Source organism: Prionailurus bengalensis, chromosome X (genome assembly GCF_016509475.1).
Source record: "Prionailurus bengalensis isolate Pbe53 chromosome X, Fcat_Pben_1.1_paternal_pri, whole genome shotgun sequence".
Lineage (NCBI taxonomy): Eukaryota > Metazoa > Chordata > Mammalia > Carnivora > Felidae > Prionailurus > Prionailurus bengalensis.
The window spans coordinates 52,572,103-52,583,885 of record NC_057361.1 but is presented as its reverse complement, the minus strand read 5'-3'; the positions used below and the strand labels follow the sequence as shown (position 1 = coordinate 52,583,885).

General features: G+C 37.1%; 1 protein-coding gene across 1 annotated transcript in view; it reads right to left on the bottom strand.

Annotated features, from left to right (window-relative positions):
* Nucleotides 1–511: 511 nt before the first annotated feature.
* LOC122477072 overlaps nt 512–11,783 on the bottom strand; it is a 64,944-nt gene continuing 53,672 nt past the window's right edge. The window contains exon 4 of the mRNA XM_043569983.1: nt 512–1,023. The gene's annotated coding sequence lies outside the window, so the exon portion shown is untranslated. The remainder of the gene's footprint in view (nt 1,024–11,783) is intronic.

Below are 11,783 nucleotides of genomic sequence, written 5' to 3'. Positions count from 1 at the left end.
GGTCTTTTTTCTTCAATAATTTTAACAATTTATGGACAAAGAAGGGATGCTTACGAAATCTGGGCTGGATGGCTAGAAAGATATATAAAGCAACATGATATTGTACAATGGTTCCCGATATTTTTGGTCTCAGGACTCCTTTATGTTCTTTAAAAGTTTAGAGAGTCTTATCACTTCTGTTTAGGTGGATTATTTTAATATTAACCATATTAAGACTTACTTTTTAATATTTTAATATATTTAAAATAATCCCATTACATGCTAATACGTTTTTATAAAAATAGCTACCTTAAAACAATTTTTTAAACGTTTATTTACTTTTGAGACAGAGAGAGACAGAGCATGAATGGGGGAGGGTCAGAGAAAGAGGGAGACACAGAATCTGAAACAGGCTCCAGGCTCTGAGCTATCAGCACAGAGCCCAACATGGGGCTTGAACTCACGGACTGCGAGATCATGACCTGAGCTGCAGTCGGACGCTTAACCGACTGAGCCACCCAGGTGCCCCCAAAGTAGCTACCTTTAAAAATAACTATCTTTTAAAAAACAAAGGAAATAATGAGAAAAGCAGCACTATTTTACACTTTTGCAAACCTCTTTAATGTATGGCTAAATAGAAGACAGCTAAATTCTCATATCCATTTCTGCATTCAGATTTGCTGCAAAATGTTGCTTGAGTTGAAGTTTATGAAGAAAATTCAAGTTTCACACAGATATGTAAATGGAATGATTACATATCTATAATAATAGTATTTTAATATCCCTTTCAGATAGTTCTGGGTATTCTTTGATTTATACAAAAATTCAACAAATGAAAGTTTCTTAAAGGTTGATTGCAATGTGAAATATTAACTACATCAACTACCTTTCTTTTTGAAATGTTAAAAAATTTTATTTAGAAAGGCTTAAATAATCATATGACAATTTGAACTGCTAGGTTGTACAAAAAATAACTTGAAAATTTCCTTTTGATGTCCTCCAAGAGTTGGATTCCATTATATGTGCCTTGTTCTTTCTTCAGACCTGGAAAAAATATACAACTGATTATTGCACTTTGCCTCATGTATTTTGAAGCTCTGTTGTTATGCACATACACATTAAGGATTGTTATGCCTTCTTAGAGAACTGATCCCTTTATCATTATCCTCTTTATCTCTGGTAATTTTCCTGCCCTGAAGCCTGCTCTGTCTGAAATTAATAGAGCTACTCAAGCTTTCTTTTGATTAGTGTTAGCATAGCATATCTTTCTCCTTTACTTGACATTTAATCTATATATGTATTATGATTCTATTTTCTCTCCTTTCTCTAACATTAGTGGTTGCCCTAGAGTTTGGAATGCATCTTTATAATTAATCCAACTCCACTTCAAATAACATTACATGGCATCACAGGTAGTACAAGTGCCTTATAATAACAAAGTATTCCTAATTCCTCCTTCTCATCCCTCATATCATTGCTGCCATTCATTTTGCTTAAACATAAGCTATATTTATTTAATACATCATTGATGCTGTTATTTTGAACAAGCTGGTATCTGTTAAATCAACTGAATATAACAAAAAACAAAAGATTTTATTTTACCTTTGTTTATTCCTTCTCCAATACTTTTATTATCTTTATATAGATCTGAGTTTATGACCTATATTATTTTCCTTCTCTCTGAAGAACTTTTAACATATCTTACAAGGCAGAGTTAATGACAACAAAGTTCTTCAATTTTTGTTTATCTGAGAAAGTCTTTATTACTTTTTTAATGTTTATTTACTTTTGAGATAGAGAGACAGAGCATGAGCAGGGAAGAGGCAGAGACAGAAGGAGACATAGAATCCTAAGCAGGCTCCAGACTCCAAGCTGTCAGCACAGAGCCCAACATGGGGCTCAAACTCACAAAACATAAGATAATGACCTGAGCTTAAGTCGGACATTTAACTAACTGAGCCACTCAGTCGCCCCAAGTCTTTATTACTTTTAAAGAAGAATTTTGTAGGGTACAGAATTCTAGGTTGGTGGGTTTTTCTCTTCTCTCAACACTCTAAGTATTTTAAACCACTCTTTTCTTGCTTGCATAGCTTCTGATTAGAATTATTATCCTTTGTTCAGGTGTTTTTTCCTCTGGATTTTTTCTTTCTTTTTGATTTTCCTCAGTTTGAGTATAATATGCCTAAGTGTAGTGGGTTTTACATTTTAATTTAATTTGGCGTGGAACCTGCTTTGATGTTCTCCGAGACTCCTGGATCTATGGTTTGGTGTCTGACATTAATCTGGGGATATTCTCAGTAATTATTGCTATAAATATGTCTTCTGTTCTTTTATTTCTTCTCCTTCTGGTATTACCATTCTGTATATTATACACCTTTTGTAGTTGTTCCATAGTTTTTACATATTCTGTTTTTTATTATTATTTTCAGGTTTCTTTCTTTGCTTTTTGGTTTTGGAAGTTTCTAGTGACATATCCACAAGCTCAGAGAGTATTTCCTCAGTTGTATGTAATTTACTAATAAGCCCAACAAAGCCATTCATTTCTGTTACAGTGTTTATTTTTTTTAACTCAAGCATTTCTTTTTGATTCTTTTTAGAATTCCCTTCTCTCTGCTTACATTACCCATCTACTCTTGCATGTCATCTACTTTTACACTATTGGATTTTTAGCATATTAATCATAATAATTATTTTAAATTGTTGGTCTAATAATTCCAGCATTCTTACCATATCTGTCTCTGGTTCTAATGTTTGCTCTGTCTCTTCAATTGCTATGGGTTTTTTTACCTTTAGTATTCCTCATCATTTTTTGTTGAAAGTTGGACATTATACAACATTTAAAACAATCACTTCATTTAATATCACCAATGATCTAATCAAAAAGTCTTCAAATACTGGAAAGCTGTCAAGCTCATGGTCAAGGACATATTTTTTTCCAAAACTCTAATTTTCATTTGAAAGCCCAAACTTTATCATTTTGTAACAAATACTCCCAGTTGTTTGCCTTGAAATGACAGATCCACTTCATCCATTATTGAGAAGATGTCTGCAAAATACATTGGAATAACACTGAAATAACCGTAGATTCTATTGCCTATTGACCCTCAGGCAAAAATGGTATTCTATGAGAAAAACTGCTACATTCGCTCAAAATTCAACCATGCATATGCTTTTCTTAAAGGCAGCCATCCAACTATTTTATGTAGCAAAAATGTTTTATGTGTACTTCCTATTCTGTCACAAAGAATACTAAATGATACATACTCAGGGTCGAGATTCCAAAAAATTTTTTAATTATTTTTTTCATCAAAGAAATTTTTAAGTGAAGGTGATTTTTCTTGTGGTGTGTAGTAGTAAATAATACAGTAACCACTAGTACAGTTTGGTAGCACTTCCTTGATTTATGTGTGCTAAAATGCCATTGCTTTTATCCCATTAGTGGGAATATCAACACAGTACAAAAAAAAGCAAAATAACATAATAGCACTATTTTGAAAATAATTTTAATCTGACAGAACCCCTAGAAGAGTCTCATGGACCCATGGGGGTCCTTGGACCATACTATAAGGAACACTGGTATAGTGTAAAGGATAACGGGTTTTTCAAACCATACAGACTTGCATTCAAATTCTGGTTCATCAACAGGTTTTGCAGTTGGAAAAATCTGGTTTTGTCTGTCTCCTTGGCTTTATGCTTAATTTTTAAATTAATAAATTGTATTTTTAAAGCAATTTTACATTCACACTAAAATTGCGCAGGAAGTACAGAGAGTTCCTATATACTCCTTGTGCTCAAACAAGCACAGCTTCATCATTCAAAACCTATATTTAAAGACTACTAAGACATTCATTGTATGATCTTCTGCAAATCACATTATCACTCTGAGCCTCAGTTTTCTCATCTATATAAAGGGATTAATAATGTTTATATAAAGTATCATTAAAAAATTAAATACTCTTAGCAACATTACCTTGTATTATACCTTGTGCACAGAACTCAACATCTAAAAAATAAAAAGCTGAGGAGGGTTAAAGATGATGGTATAAAAGGATCCTGAACTTACCTCCTTCCACAGCAAACAAATATACAACACCATATGGAATAACTGACTCAGAAAAAAGCCCTTAAAAGTAAATGAACAGAGCTTCCACAATGAGAGACAAAGGGGCAGCATCAAGATGTGTAGGAGTTGGCAGAGACAAGTCTCACTGAAAAAGAAAAAAAAAAATACACCCCAAGAGTGGCAATCCACAATTGGGAGGGATCTCAAAAACACACAAATTCTCCTTGAGGAGCAAGGAGTTGAAGCTCAATATCATGCACTCTAACCCTTACATCCCACACAGGAGACAAGCTCCCCAAAAACCTAGGCTCTGAAAACTAACAAGGATTATGTCCAGGAAAATCACAGAGCTATAGGGAAAAGAGAAACCACTCTAAAAGGACTTGTATGTAGTCTCATTCACCTTGGGACTCAGCAATAAAAAACCAGGTGGGAAAGTTCCTATAACACAGGTGAAGGAGACCCACTTATTGGTCCTGCAGTATTTGCTAGAGAGATAGGAAACTTCTGAGACACTCTGGGGAGTGAGACACAGTTGGGCACAATTTGTATGATTAAGTTCTATCTTGTTAATACCAGTGCTGGTGAACAACATCTTGGGACTCCCACTGTAACCTGATAACACTTCTAGGCATGCATGCTGAGAGCCACATACAACACCATGGTCACAGCAGCAGGAAGGCAACATCACCAGCTGGTACAGGGTAAGTCTCCACCCACCTGCCACCACAGCCCCAGCCATTTGGGCTGGGGGAGAGCCCCAACCACTGGAGGAGCTGCATTGTCCCAGACAGCTAGAGGGGGGTAGCCCTGCCGAATGTCATAGCCACAGCAGGAACCATAGCACCCCAAGCAGCTGGGGTGGTAGGGATGATCCCACCACTCATGTAGCCACAGAGGTAGCCATAGTGTGCCAGCAAGCTTGCCAGGGGATAGTTTTGCCCACGATCACAGCCCAAACCAGCCAGGCTGCAGGCAGGACCCAAGACAGCTATGCATTTGAAGCCACAGCCATAAATCCTGAGCCATATTGGCAGGTGTGGGGAATAGCCCTGCCCACAACCATGCCACAATGGCTGTTGCACAACAAGTGGGCAAACAAAGCTCAACAGGGGGTGCCACTTGAGGACCTGGCTCTGGTGAACAAAGCGGATTACACTTATGGACACCATGGGACAATTCCTACACAAGATCACTCCTTCAAAACTGGGAGAGGTAGCTGATCGGCCTAACACATAGAAAAAAGAAAAAAAAAATGAGGATAGAGAGAAACACATTCCAAATGAAAGAATAAGATAAAACCTCAGAAAAGGACCCTAACAAAAGAGAAATAAGTAATCTACCTGATAAAGAATTTGAAGTAATAAAGATACACAACAAACTCAGGAGATGAATGAACACAGTAAGATTAAAAAAAGACAAAATGTAAGAAAGTACCAATCAGAGGAAGAATACAATAAGTGAAATGAAAAATACTCTAGAGAGAATCAACAGCAGGTTAGATGATACAAAAGGATGAATCAGAGAAACACAAGGTAGTAGAAATCATCCAATCCACACAACAAAAAGAAAAAATAATTTTTAAAAATGAGAATAGTTTGGGGGCAGAGCACTCTATAAGTGAATGTATACTCCACAGGGACACATGCTCTGGGCCACAGCAACTCACTCCAAGTTCCCTTCCTCATAACCCGCAAAACCTGCCTGAGCCCTCTGATTAAATGCAGAGAAAACTATAACTGTGGCTGCCAGCCAGGCCCTCCATGGCCTCACTTCCCAGGCCCCCTTGGCTAACCCAGTCAGCTCTCTATACATGGTTGTGCCTACATGGCACAAGGACTCAGCAGCCTCAGTGACCCTTATGGTCTATAATTGGTCCATCGACAGTGCTGGTGGACTAGACCCATTTCTGGCAACCTGACCTTCTTTCCCTTAGACCCAGGAGCTTGTCACTTGGCTGGGGTGCACCACCTGGGGCTGGGGAGTGCAGTTGAGGTGCAGTGATCAGAATGTGCTAGCCTAAAAGGGAATGTGCCCAGTGAAGTTTTCCCGAGGAAGGTCAGATCTGAGCTGAGTCACATCTATCTACCTAAGGAAAGAAATTTCCAGCTGGACATCCAGAGCACCTACCTGTTCTTTCTGTGTCTTGAATTGAAACTTAACAGGACTCTCTAAGGTATGAAAGGGAAATAAAAGGCCATTTTTACTCTACTCTTTTTATACCTTTACTATGTCTCCTCCTTTATTTTCCTTTATCTCTCTCTGGATTCAGCCTTACAGTTTTTTTGTTTGTTTGTTTTGTTTTGTTTTTGTTTTTGTTTGATTCTCTGCTAGGTTTTTATTTTGCTCCTTTCATTTTTGTGTTTGTATGTGATCAGGCTCCACCCCTTTCCTTTTTTTCCAGAATTACATCAAAGAACAAATAAAAGCACACCTGGTGGAAGGTCCAAACACTCCATAGCTACAAGCAAGGAGGAGTTTTGCAGACAACTAACCAGTAGGATAGAGTAGATAAAAGGCAACAACAGAGTATGCACTACACATTCCAAAAACACTTCCTGAAATGCCAGGCCCTGGATAGTGTATGACACCTTCTTAATATAGTAGTACTCACAGATGCAGGACACATAACAAACTATTAAACCATGTAAAAGACAGGAGTACCTGGGTGGCTCAGTTGGTTAAGTCCAACTTCAGCTCAGGTCATAATATCATGCTTCATGAATTCAAACCCTGCATGGGGCTCTGTGCAGACAGCACAGAGCCTGGAGCCTGCTTCGAATTCTGTGTCTCCCACTCTCTCTACACCTCCCCTGCTTGCACTCTATCTCTCTCTTTCTCAAAAATATAAAATAAATATTAAAAAACATTCAAAACATATAAAAGACAGAAACATAGCCAAAATGACAAAGCAGAAGAATTCTCCTCAAAAGAAAATCCAGGAAGAAATGACAGCCAGGGAACTGCTCAAAACACATATAAACAATATATGTGAATAAGAATTTAGAGTAACAGTCATCAGACTAATAGCTGGGCTTGAAAAAAAACCATAGAAGGCAGCAGAGACTCATTTGCTGCAGAGATCAAACCTAAGAACTAGTTAGGATGAATTAAGAAATGCTATAAATGAGATACAGCATAAACTAGATACAGTGACAGAAAGGATGGAATAAGCAGAGGAGAGAAAAGCTAAAATAGAAGATAAAATTATGGAAAATGATGAAGTTGGAAAAAGAGAGATAGGAAATTATTAGACCACAAGGGGATAATTAGCTAAGTGATTCTATGAAACCAAATAAAAATCCAAATCATAGGAGTTACAGAAGAAGAGTGAAAACAAAGTGCAAAAGGTTTATTTGAACAAATTATAGTCGAGAACTTCCCTAATATGGGAACAGAAACAGACATCCAAGTCCAAGAGGCACAGAGAACTCCCTTCAAAATCAACAAAAACAGATCAACACCATGACATATCATAGTGAAACTGGCAAAATACAAAGATAAGGAGATAATTCTGAAAGCAGCTAGGGACAAATGGGCCTTAACCTACAAGGGTAGACACATAAGGGTAGTAGCAGATATGTACACTGAAAGTTGGCCAGGATGGAGTGGCAGGAAATATTCAATGTGCTGAATATGAAAAATATGTAGTGAAGAATCCTTTATCCAGCAAGGCTGCCATTCAACATAGAAGGAAAGATAAAGACTTTCCCAGACAAAAACTAAAGCAGTTCATGACACTAAACCAGCCCTGCAGGAGATCTTAAGGGGGACTCTGTGAGTGGAAAGTAGCAAAGACTCCAAAGGACCAAAGACATCACCACAAATACAAAAACTACAGATAACACAATGGCATTAAATCCATATCTTTCAATAATTACTCTGAATGTAAATGGATTAATGCCTCAATCAAAAGACATAGGGTATAAGAATGTATCAAAAAACAAGATCCATCTACATGCTGCCTACAAGAGACTCATTTTAGACCTGAGGACACCTGCAAATTGAAAGTGAGGGTATGGAGAACCATCTATCATGTTAATGGACATCAAAAGAAAGCCAGAGTAAAGAGATTGTCTTTTTTCCATTGGATGTTCTTTCCTGCTTTGTCAAAGATTAGTTGGCCATACCTTTGTGGGTCTAGTTCTGGGGTTTCTATTCTATTCCATTGGTCTATGTGTCTGTTTTTGTGCCAATACCATGCTGTCTTGATGATTACAGCTTTGTAGTAGAGGCTAAAGTCTGGGATTGTGATGCCTCCTGCTTTGGGCTTCTTCTTCAAAATTACTTTGGCTATTCGGGGCCTTTTGTGGTTCCATATGAACTTGAGGATTGCTTGTTCTAGCTTCGAGAAGAATGCTGGTGCAATTTTGATTGGGATTGCATTGAATGTGTAGATAGCTTTGGGTAGTATTGACATTTTGACAATATTTATTCTTCCAATCCATGAGCAGGGAATGTCTTTCCATTTCTTTATATCTTCTTCAATTACCTTCATAAGCTTTCTATAGTTTTCAGCATACAGATCTTTTACATCTTTGGTTAGATTTATTCCTAGGTATTTTATGCTTCTTGGTGCAATTGTGAATGGGATCATTGTCTTTATTTGTCTTTCTGTTGCTTCATTGTTAGTGTATAAGAATGCAACTGATTTCTGTACATTGATTTTGTATCCTGCAACTTTGCTGAATTCATGTATCAGTTCTAGCAGAAATTGTGGTTTATATACCCAATGGAGTACTACATGGCAATGAGAAAGAACGAAATATGGCCCTTTGTAGCAACATGGATGGAACTGGAGAGTGTGATGCTAAGTGAAATAAGCCATACAGAGAAAGACAGATACCATATGGTTTCACTCTTATGTGGATCCTGAGAAACTTAACAGAAACCCATGGGGGAGGGGAAGGAAAAAAAAAGAGGTTAGAGTGGGAGAGAGCCAAAGCATAAGAGACTCTTAAAAACTGAGAACAAACTGAGGGTTGATGGGGGGGTGAGAGGGAGGGGAGGGTGGGTGATGGGTATTGAGGAGGGCACCTTTTGGGATGAGCACTGGGTGTTGTATGGAAACCAATTTGACAATAAATTTCATATATTGAAAAAAAAATTTAAATAAATAAATAAATAAATAAATAAATGAAAGCCAGAGTAGCCATACTTATATCAGACAAACTAGATTTTAAGACAAAGACTGTAACAAGAGATGAATAAGGGAACTATATAATAATTAAGGGGTTTAGGGGCACCCAGGTGGTTCAGTCAATTAAACATCCGACTTCAGCTCAGGTCATGTTCTCATGGTTTGTGGGACCGAGCCCCACATCAGGCTCTATGCTGACAGCTCAGAGCCTGGAGCCTGCTTCAGATTCTGTCTCCCTCTCTATCTGCCCCTCCCTGCTTGTAGTCTGTGTGTGTCTCTCTCAAAAATAAATAAATGTTAAATTATTTTAATTAAAAAATAATTGAGGAATGTATTCATCAAGAAGGGCAAACAATTGTAAATATGTCCCCAATGTGGAACACCAAAATATATAAATCACTTAGTCACAAACATAAACAAATGTATAGATAAGAATACCATGATTATAGGGGATTTTAATATTCCACTTACAACAATGGACAGATCACCTGGGCAGAAAAACAATAAGGAAACAATGGCTCTCAATGACACATTGGACCAGATGGACTTAACAGATTTATTCAGAACTTTTCATCCTAAAGCAGAATACACATTCTTCTCAATAGCTCATGGAACACTCTCCAAATTAGATCATATACTGGGTCACAAACAGCCCTCAACAAGTACAAAATGATTGATATCATACCATGCATATCTCCAGAACACAATGCTATGAAACTTGAAATCAACCACAAGAAAAAATTTGGAAAGCCCCCATATATATATGCAGGTTAAAGAACATCTTACTAAAGAACTAATGGGTCAACCAGGAAATTAAAGAAGATATTAAAAAATATATGGAAGTAAACGAAAATTAAAACATGCCAGTCCAAACCCTTTGGGATGCATAAAAGGCAGTTCTAAGAGGAAAACACATTGCAATTCAGGCTTATCTCAAGAAGCTAGAATGATCCCAATGCACAATTGAACCCTACACCTAAAGGACCTAGAAAGGCAGCAAAAAAGAAAGCCCAAAGTCAGCAGAAGGAGAGAAATAATGTAGATTAGAGCAGATAAACAATATTGAATAAAAAACAGTATATCAGATCAATGAATCTAAAAGATTTTTTTTTCAAAAAGAAAAGAGAGATGACGTAAATAGATAAAATCATAAACAAAAGAGGAGACTTCACAACCAACACAACAGAAAACCAAACAAATATGTGAATACTATGAAAAATTATATACCAAACAACTGGACAATCTGGAAGAAATGGACAAATTCCTAGACACACACTACCAAAACTCAATCAGGAAGAAATAGAAAATCTGAACAGACTCAGAGCCAGTGAGGAAATTGAATCGGTTATCAAAAATCTCCCAACTAATAAGAGTCCTGGGCCAGATGGCTTCCCAGGGGAATTCTACCAGACAATTAAAGCAGAGTTAATCCCTATCCTTCTCAAACTGTTCCAAAAAAATAGAAACAGAAGGAAAGTTCCAAGACTCATGCTATGAAGTCAGCATTACCTTGATTCCAAAACCAAAGACCCAACTAAAAAGGAGAATTATAGTCCAATATCCCTGTTGAACACGGATGCAAAAATTCTCAACAAGACTCTAGCAAATCAAATTTAACAGTACATTAAAAGAATTATTTACCATGATAAGTGGGATTCATTCCTGGGCTGCAGAGCTGGTTCAATATTCACAAATCAATCAGCATGATATATCACACTAATAGAAGGAAGGATAAGAACCATATTATCTTGCCAATAGATACAGAAAAAAACATGTGATAAATATAGCATCCTTTCTTAATAAAAACTGTTGAGAAAGTCGGATAGAAGGAACACACCTTAACATCATAAAAGCCATATATGAAAGGCCTACAGCTAATATCATCTTCAATGGGGAAAAAGTGAGAGCTTTCCCCCTGAGATCAGGAACACAACAGGGATGTCCACTCTTGTCACTATTGTTTAACATAATGTTGGAAGTCCTAGCCTCAGCAATCAGACAACAAAATGAAATAAAAGGCACCCAAATTGACAAAGAAGTCAAGCTTTAACTCCTCAGAGATGACATGATACTCTTGTTGGAAAACTCGAGACTCCACCAAAAACCTGCTAGAGCTGATAACAGGAATTCAGCAAAGTCGCAGGATATAAAATCAATGTACAGAAAGAGATATCAGGGAATTAACCCCACTCACAATTTCATCAAAAACCAAAAAATGCCTAGGAATAAACCTAACCAAAAAGGTAAAAGTTCTGTACACTGAAAACTATAGAAAACTTATGAAAGAAATTAAAGAAGACACAAAGAACTGGAAAAATATTCCATGCTCATGGATTGGAAGAACAATATTTGTTAAAATGTCGATACCACACAAAGCAATCTACACATTCAGTGCAATCCCAATCAAAATAGCACCAGCCTTCTTCACAGAGCTAGAACAAATAATCCTAAAATTTGGAACCACAAAAGACCTTAAATAGCCAAAGTAATGTTGAAAAAGAAAAGCAAAGCTGGAGGTGCCACAATCCCGACTTTGGCCTATATTACAAAGCTGTAATCATCAAGACAGTATGATACTCACACAAAAACAGACCCATAGCC